An 8801-nucleotide genomic window follows, 5' to 3' on the forward strand; every position below is an offset into this window, starting at 1 on the left:
CCTGAGGTTTCCTGTCAGAGAGTGTGAGGTGCCAGGGTCACTGCTATGAGCCTTCAGTCGCTCTACCCTCAGAGAGAGAAGCTGTGTTCAGTCCTGACAGCAAGTCAGCCCTAAACCCAGGGATCCCACAGGGCCATGTGGAAGAAGTTGGAGGAAGTTTATGGGGGGAAGTTGCTAGGAGGAAGTCATGCAGTCTGCTCTGACCCGGATAAAGTGGATGGGTGGATGCATGGAAATTAATTTTACAGCCACATAATTAGGTTTTCTCAATTATCTAACTCTCGGCTATCGACTCAGCGGAGTCTCACTTCTTTGATTTGCAGGAATTCAAATACAATTCTGTTTATTATCTGTTTACACATATTAAAAGATCTTGTATAGATATAAAAAATATGAATGGAGACAGTAATTTCTTGATTGAAAATCTTTCAGATCAGCTCTAAAAACAATGTCCGAACTGGTGCTCCGTGTGTTGTTGGTGGGAGTCCACCTTTAATTACTCGGCGGGGTTCATCTTTAATGGTTAAACAAAGGCTTTTGTGCTGCTCTGCTGCTTGAATTATGAATTCAGAATACGTAAGTGAGTATCACAATGTGGTATTAGACTGATGATCTCCTTATTTATAGCTGACTTCAAAGCCCGTCCACCTTTCAAAGTCAGACCTCGCTAAAAAAAAAAAAAAAGGACAGCTGCTCCTTGACTTTCACACTCTGTTGAAAACGATCCATAAAGTAATCCAGCACTTTGATATAGGTGTACGTGAGTTATCTGCATTAATAAGTGCAAGACTCAGCATGAATTAATGCATGAATAACTGCATGTGACATATGAACTAATGAGGGGCTATGCTAATTAAGGCGTGACTGCATACTTGGCACATAAAAATCTAACTTAAGCTCATTAACTAACATATGTAACTGTTTAATTAGCCTTTTGGGTCAGATGAGCCCTAAGAATTACTTCATGATGGCTCCAGTCCATAAGTCATTTATTTTGTACGGGTTTAAATCTTTTTTTAATATAAGTTTTTCTCACGGCTTTGATTTAACTCCCAAAAACCCAGCTTTGTTCATAAAAAATGACATATTTTGGAGTTTCTTCCATGAACAACATCTATTCATGCCTTAAAATGGCTTAGATGTATCTTTACACCTTTGTCTTGCTCAGTATCACAGATATATGATTATGTAAATCAGCTCCGCCCCTCAGCTGCACCCTGCAGCTTAAGCATACCTGCTCACCTTCGACCCTGCTTATTGAACACACAAATCTCTGCTTGTAAATGGTAACAGATAACAAGATGATGATAGATAAAAATGAATTACCCCAGGGGATTATTAAAGTACATCTTCTTAAAATGAGCTTGTCTATGTTATCAAACAGCTAATAATATGTTGCTGTTGTCGCTAATCCTGTTTCAGCTCTGACAAGCTGAAGTGAAAGTGAAACTTAATTTGCCAAATATGATATGTAGCTACCACTGGCCTCTCCTTGTTTGGCTGTAGTGTTAAGGAGAGCCCCATTCTGCAAATTGATGGGATTGGTTCCTGAGGTTTGTGATGTAACAAAACCTGGAAGTGTGTTTTCGAGACTGTCATTAGTGCACTGTATTTCCAAGGTGAAAGTGCTCAGCCGTGGAGTTGACTACTTGTTTTGCTCATTATGTCTTGCAGCATATAAAAAACTCTATATGGACATGTAAACAGAATTATAAGCTTGACTATTACTGGAGAGGGTCTTTAAGTGGTAAATGGACCTGCACTCGTCAAGCGCCTTTGTAGTCATCTGACCACTCAAAGCACTTTTTACACTGCAAATCACATTCACCCATTCACACACACATTCGTACACTGGTGGCCGAGGCTACCATATAAGGTGCCACCTGCTACTCAGTTTTTAACACACTCACACCGATGGAACAGCCAATATCTTGCTCAAGGATGCTTCAACATGCAGACTGGAGGAGCCGGGGATCAAACTGCTGATCTTCCCATTGGTGGATGACATGCTCTACCTCTCAGATATTTCTGTGGGGCGGCATGTGAAATTCATAGTGTATGAGTTGTCTGCACATGGTTCTCAACATGGAGGTGGCTGCCGGCAGCTAGTGATGCAAACTCCATGAACACAGCTAAACTGTAACCAGTTTAACCACCCTATGATGAGCTAGCCAGTGGGATACACACATGCACTAATATACACATGTCACTGTCTAACCACAAGAAACCACACAAAAGCTTGGATTAAAACACACACACAGAGGTAGCATGACGTTATTCTGTGTGCAGGACGACATCACTCCACTATATCTTTCATAACAAACTTTGATTTGCTGCTATATTAATGCTCTGAGTGTCGCATACAGATCCTTTAAGTCTGACTTAACACGGATATGATACGGATATGTATCAATTACAGCAGCCAGAATCTCCTTTGAGACTGCTGCTCCTCTTCTCAGTCATCTCCTACGACGCACTGGCAGACTCTCCCTCCGTCTTCTTCTTCTGTCAAACATGTCTCTATCTGTGGATCCACATTAAGTAAAGATCAATTCAAAGACGTCAAAAAATTCATTATATATAAATGGTAATGAAATGATAATAATGCTGCAAGAAACTAATTAGTTTTTGAAATTAATCCATTCATCATTTCTTAAAATGGAAGAAAATACTGAAAAATTTCCAAGAGCCTAATGTGCCCAAGAGTGATTACAGTTATTCGTTATGCCCGACCAACAGACACAAAACTCTGCAGCAAATCCTTACATTTAACAGGCTGGGACCAAATAATATAAGCCATCTTAACTTGATACATTTAATATCTAATTGTTTTAGTGCTATATAATAATAGAAATATATAAATAAATAAGATAATTAAGGTGTAGCATTGTTTGTGATTTTTCTTAATCACTGTGGAAAGATACCACAATGCTTTTTTATTTTATTTTGTGGCATTAGGTTTTACACTTGGAGCACGAGGCTGGCAATAATCTTGTATTGTCAGTGTAGTTTAAAGTAACACTTCACATGCAAAATGACATTTGTATATCGATTAATGACCCTGTACTACCTTAAATTCCCGAAGAAAGCTTTGTTTTTCTTGCATGTCTTCATGGTGAACGAAGAATCCAAAAACGATGAACATTTGAATTTTGAAGTCATAGAATTCTGCACAAACTACATCAAAACACACAACTCATGCAGGATAATACTAGTGTCATTTTTCCAGTCAAATGCTTGGTACTTTCCAAACGCATTCATTTTCGCCGAAACAACACAAATTAAAACATGTCAGTGCAAGGAGTCTCAAGCACGTGTTGCCTGGGCAAGTGCATGTGTTTGAACTCAGCTCACGCCAAGGGGTTTTATATTGTAATGTTTTAACAAAATACATGTGTTTGAGAAGAACTGAGCATATGACTGGATAACTGAGACTTGGATTACAGTGCACGAGTCACTTCAGATCATGAAGTCAGTTCATTTTTTGGATTCTCCATCAAGGCAAAACAGTGGTGAGTAATTGATTAACAAATGATCATTTTGCGGCTCTTGGGGCTGAGTGCCAAACAGGTGGAAGGGAAGTCACAGAGGTACAGACTTATACATCATGGGATTTGTTAACAATAAGAAAAATACAGAGCGAACCATTTCCTTTAAATTTAGCAATCTTATATTAGCAACAACACGCCTTTTTTAATGATGTGGACCTGGACTACAGAAGGTAGGCAGTGAACATCTTTGGGGAGATTGATGATTTAGAGAGACACATGTTCTTCTAAAAGAAGAAGTCTGATTTTAAAAGAGTGAACTGTTACAAAGCCCTTCACACTGACACAGTGTACGAAACTGCAGCTACATTTGGTGAGCTTGGCTGGTGAGAAAAAGAGTTCATGAATTTTAAAAGATCTGGTCACCAAACACTTTCTGTGTCAAAGCAGAGATGATTCACAGTTTAGACCACATAAATTGTTGCAGTGTTAAATGTGTGAACAAAGAGAAGCTATAATTCGAGCTGAGTCAAGCGTTTATTTCTGCATTACAGATGATGAGTTGTGTACTCTCAATATAAGTGTGACCAAAAATGGCTGTTTGAGTTACACCTGCGCTGCACGGTGTTTCATTTTCCAGTTTCCTCTTCCCCGTCGTGTTACTTCTCAACAAAAATCTGCTTTCATGATAAAACGCTAAAACACGTGTGTGTGTTTTCACAGAGATATCACCTAATGTTACTTTCAGAGTGTGACAAGTGTGTGTTCTGACTGTCAGCTTAAGTTAAAGCCTGAACTTTGGGCCAGTCTGTGTATGAATATGTGTGTGTGTGTATGTGTATCTGTGTGTGTGTGCGGAGGCGCTAGGATGCTGAGTCCACTGGGGTACAAACTCTATTAGGCTTTTTTTTAAGAGCTGTCATACGCACGCAAACAACACACAGATACACACAGTGAGAGGACACTCTTAAACAGTGTCTCCCTCTCTGTCTCTCTGCTGTAGATCCCTAAGATGGCGGCCGTCACTGTCACTGACGTCAGCAGAGTGCCAGTGGGCTGATGACAGTGTTTCTGCTGCTGTTACAGGTATGTGACTGACTTCTGTGTGATGAAATGAAACCTGGCAGATTACAAAAAAAGGAGGTGGACAGCCAGGGAGCCGAGGGGGCACTAATATCTTGTAGAAGTCAAATCTTTGTCCGTGCCGTCACACCTCTTACAATTCTAATTTGACGGCTGCCACCACTTGCTATCCCTCTGATTTCCTACCTTCCTTTTTTCTGTCTGTGTTCAGCAGCTACACTATCCCTTTCTTCTGCTCTCTATATCTCTTTCTTTCTCTCTCCTCCTCCTACGCGCGCCCCCTCACCTCTTCTCTCTCGCCGTTTGATCAGCAGAGCAGCATCTCTCAGCAGGAGTATTTAAGGAAAGACAAGGCACCCCTGCTTTATTCTCTCTTTCTTACCCCTCTGTCTTACATCTCTCTGCGCTCTCGTTTGCTCCTCTCCCCTATTTTATTCTCACTTTAATATTCCTTCTTCACTTCTGTTTCACACACTTTCTCATCTTTTTCTTCACAATGTGGGATTTAACACATTAACAGAAATGCATGCATACGTGTTCGTGTTTGTGTGTGTGTGTGTGTGTGTGCATGTGTGTGTTTGTTTAAGTGTGTGAACAGAGTGGCTACAGTAGTACTGTTCAATTACACAGCAGGAGAGTTGCCTCTGAGTCACTCAAACTAATCTGGCCTGAAGGTGCAGCTCCAGAGACCTGCGATGTTTGTGTGTGTGGGTGTGTGTGTAACTTGTGCAGTGTGTCTATTTCTGTAGACCTTAAATGTGAGTTTGTGTGTGTGTTTATGTGCAGGGTTAGCTGAAAGTAAATAGGAAGTTATAATTAGTTATCATTAGTCTTTTTATGTCAGATGATATGAATCGAATAAAAGTGGAAATGTAACTCACACAGTTGAAACAGTTGCTTTATATTTAAAGGGGACGGCTGGCTTATTTATTATTTGTCATAGTGCCAACAAATCCTATTAGAAGACCAAATCCAACAAACACAGACTTGATTGCCTAATGCAGGCCTGTTTAGCCTGTTCCTCTGTGCCATACACCTCAATTGTTGCCCAAAAACAATGACAAAAAGGAGCCAAAATGTTGCACTGGATGGCTTATTTGTGAACACAAGCACTGTAGTAATTTTGAATAATTTCCCAGGCCTCTTCTTTTAGAAATTACCTTTATATACAGGTGATTTGTTGAGTAAATATGTTTGAGGATAACATAATGCCAAGCGAATTATGTTTCTAACATAATGGGGAAATGGGGAAATTGGGGAATGGGCAAAGTCACAAAAATGTTGACACTGAATTTGTTTTCTGCCTAAATAGGCAATCCTGCAATACAATATTCACTCATAGTCACTATTGCAATATTTTTTACTATAACCTTTTTTATTAATATTATCTGAAAGCACAATCTTTCCCTAAACTTAACCAAGTGCTTTTGTTGCCTAAACAAAACCACAGACAGGAGTCTGGACGAGATCCCAGGACTCTAGTGTCACACCTTTGTATGTCCACCATTTAGACTGACTGCTCCCCGAGAATCCAGCACAGTTAATAAATGCAGTGTTTCATTAACTTAAAGAAATGCTCCTGAACATAATCCAGGCAGCAATTACATTGTCACAACAACGTAATTACAAAAACAATGTATTAATTTACAAATCTGATTTATAAGAGACAGGGTTGCACTTCCACCTATACCATACTGCTGCAGTAAATACTGACCAGAGTAGTCATTAGTTCGAGGTCCAAATAGTTTAATACATTCAGTGTCATACTTGTGTTTGGCTATGTCGTTGGGCTAGTTTGCTGTCCCTGTCAAGTAGCTGTCTGTTAGTCACTCACTCCCTAGCAGAAAATGGCACTTCAAAATAAAAACTCTATGCTGGAAATTTACTGTATTTCAAAATAAAGTTGTTTTTTTGTTGTTGTTTTTTTTTTTACAAACTTGACATGTTCTCGAGTCGCTTGCAGTCCATTCAGAATAGGCATGCAACCCACTTTTGGACCACGACCCACCAGTTGGGAACCTCTGGACTAGACACTATACTGTATCACCAAATGTGTATTCATCCACTAGTAAAAATGGACTATTTACTCCTGTTTGAGTAATGTTTGCTAAAAACTACAATGCCCAGCTTTTGTAGGAAATTATATATTTATGTATAATTTTTTAGATATTCTCCAGTAAGGAATGAATGGGCTTGGAGCTGAGTACCACCGACAAGGTAAGGAAGTTGGAGTAATAGGGTAAGTACTGAGAGACTAAAGTGCAACACACACCGCCGCCATACACCGCGCGTCAAAATGCCCGAGTCAATTATATTCTATGAACCAACCCACACTGGTGCTGGCCACCGCGCCGCGCCGCTCTGCTTCAGCCCACTGCTCTATTTCCAGCATGGCAGGCGCTCATGGCGGCGCTGCGAGAAAAGCCTTTTATGTACGTCCCGGCTGCCATAGTATCAACTCCGGTTGTTTCAAATTTTTAATAAGACGACTCTGATAAGAAACTCACCCGTGAAATCCAAGTTGTTGTTGCCTCAAAGTTTTTCCTCTTCTTCTTCCATAACTAGCAGTTGGCAACTGGTGTAGGTACAGCCACCTAGCGGGCTGGAGTGGGAAATACACGTTGACGGTGCTGCTGTGCGCCACTGCCAGTGTGTGTTGGGGGCGGCACTTGACGGCCACAGTGCCACACCGACGGCGGTGTGTGTTGCACTTAAAGGTGCCAGTTGCTTGTTGGATGATTAAATAGCTACGGAAAATCTCACACCCTTTTAACGTCGGACTGAGCGGGCAGTGTCCAACTACTTCTGTAACTCTCTGAAACCAGTAATCGGGCATTCACACCAACTTCAGGGCGTGAAAAAAGCACATCTTCCTGTTGTTCTGAGGGGCATGGACATTTAATTTGAAAGACTTGTTTGTGTGGGTGGGTGTAATCATGTAATAAAATAACAGCAGCCTATTTCCTCGATGTCCAATTCATGAAAGGCATTGCAGTGACTGAAAATGCCATGTGATAGAAAATATTTTTCTTAATATTGATTAAAACCTGTTATTAAACAAGTCTACATGTCTAAACCAGGGAAACTCTACCTGCTTTGCCTTGGGGCCACTTTTGCAAAATGACAGAAGGCCAGAGGCCAGTTAATAAACAAACATTAATATTATTTATCTGTATACATCATAAATTAATTACCTGTTTTCAACCTCTCAGTGTTTGCTGTATGCAGAAGTGTTTCTAGTATTTGAGGGCATTCAGTTTTTTATGAGCAAGCTCTATTTTGATGTCTTTTATTAAGCACTCTGGCACCTTATTTACATTCAAAGCACAAAAAAATATCCCAGTGTGAATGCATTTATTTTCATTGTAAATTAGAAAATGGTCGGCGGGCCACTTGGCACCCCATCGTGGGCCATATTTGGCCTGTGGGTAATAAGTTGAGTATAATTGCCTTTAACTTTTGCATTGCAGCCTAACATTGTTCAAACACATACAATATACTTTTAAAACCATAGATATAAAATATTTCTGTCTGAATGTTTGGACAATTTATAATTAAATATCTAAAGGTGTCTTTTTGATGCAACAAAAACATCTTGGGGTTAGATTTTTCCACAGTAATAAGTCGATACAGAGTGTGATACCATCAGACAGAGTGGAATAAGTAACTTTAAAGCTACTTATGAGGAAACTAAATGGAAAAACTGAGTGTTCGGGGACTGTAGGCTATGCTATGTGCTCATGTTTTATACAGTAGGAAACATTTTGTAATCATCTGAGTGTTGTTTGTTGTACTCTGAGGCAGGCTGTAATGTGTGTATGTACAGTACAGTATATAAGCAGGTTGTTGGGAATTTGTTTCTCGGGGCTGAATTCCCACATTGAGGCTCGGGAGACGTTACACAAGGCAAAATTGTTCATTGGATGTGACATCTATTCTCACTGAGCTGCAGAACGACGCCTGACAGCCTCACACACCTCATCAAGTATTTAATGCAAACTATGTTTCATGCATGGCTGTCTGCGTGTGCTGTATGTCCATGTGTGTGTGTGTGTGTGTGTGAGAGAGAGAGAGAGAAAGTATACAGTTGAACAACTCTCTATAAAAGCAATATACCGACAGACTGTAGCAGTGCATCATCTCACTCTCTCTCTCTCTCTCTCTCTCTCTCACACACACACACACACACACACAGATGAGGCCTCCAGAGTTCAGCTGGCTCTGCCCATC

This window comes from Epinephelus fuscoguttatus, linkage group LG3 (assembly GCF_011397635.1).
Source record: "Epinephelus fuscoguttatus linkage group LG3, E.fuscoguttatus.final_Chr_v1".
NCBI classification, from domain to species: domain Eukaryota; kingdom Metazoa; phylum Chordata; class Actinopteri; order Perciformes; family Serranidae; genus Epinephelus; species Epinephelus fuscoguttatus.